Here is a 1385-nt window from a genome sequence, read left to right on the forward strand (position 1 = left end):
AAAAAAAAAAAAATACTGGCAAACCAAACCAACAGTGCAATGAAAAAATCGTACACCATTTCCAAGTGTGATTCACCACGTTAACTGGATAAAGAATAAAGATCACAGGCTGAAAAAGCATTTCACAAAATTTAACACCTTTTCATGATAAAAACTCTCGATATATCAGGAAAAGGTAGAAATTAACTTACAATAAAAAGGCCATACCTAAAAGGCCCACAACTAACTTCATGCTCAATGGTGAAAAACTGAAAGCTTTTCCTCTAAGATCAGGAATAAGGCAAGGATGCCCTTGTTCACCACTTCTATTCAACATAGTACTGTTTAAGTCCAAGCCAGAGCAATTAGGCAAGAAAAGAAATAAAAGACATTCAAATTGGAAAGGAAGAAGTAAATTTCTCTCTGTTTGCAGATGACAGGATCTCATATATACAAAACCCTAAATACCCTATAAAAAAAATGTTAGGTGCCTATAAAATACCCTATTAAAAAAAACTCAGGAGAGTGCGGCACTGGGAGCGCAGCAGCGCTCCCGTTGTGGGTTCGGATCCTATGCAGGGAAGACCAGTGAGCTCACAGCACTCACTGGCTGAGCGCNTGTGGGTTCGGATCCTATGCAGGGAAGACCAGTGAGCTCACAGCACTCACTGGCTGAGCGCAGTGCAGCCGGTCTCAAAAAGGACAAAAAAAAAAAGTTAGAATTACTCACAAAAATAAAGTTGTAGGACACAAAATCAACATACAAAAATCAGTTGTGTGTCTACACACTAACAATGAACTACTGAAAACAAAATTAGGAAAACAAAGCCATTTACAATAACTCTTACAAAAGAATATCTAGGAATAAACTTAGAAAGGCGAAAGACTTGCTCACTGAAAACTATAACATACTGATAAAAATTGAACAAGACACAAAGTGAAAGACATCTATGTTCATGGATTGAAAGGCTTAATATTGTCAAAATATTCACACTACCTAGAGTGATCTACAGATTGAATACAACCCCTATCAAAATTCCATCCCCATACTGGCCAGCTGCAAAAAGAAAAGAAAAGAAAAGAAAAAACAATACTGACATTTAAATGGAACCACAAAAGACACCAATTTGTTGACAAGGATGGTCTTAGCACCTTTGCTGAAAATCAATTACACGTATATGCAAGGGTTTATGCTTGGGCTCTCTATTCTATTCCACTGGTCTATATATCTGTCCTTATGCCAGTACCACACTGTTCTGATTATTGTAGTTTTATAAGTTTTGAAATCAGCATATATCCTCCAATTTTGTTGTACCTTTTAAAGATTGTTTTTGCTATAAAAATCTAAATTTGCAGAAATAGAAAAACCCATTAAAAACTTCATAAGATTTCATATGAATTTTTTT

Source organism: Galeopterus variegatus, unplaced genomic scaffold (assembly GCF_000696425.1).
Source record: "Galeopterus variegatus unplaced genomic scaffold, G_variegatus-3.0.2 Scaffold1741, whole genome shotgun sequence".
Classification (NCBI taxonomy): Eukaryota; Metazoa; Chordata; class Mammalia; order Dermoptera; family Cynocephalidae; genus Galeopterus; species Galeopterus variegatus.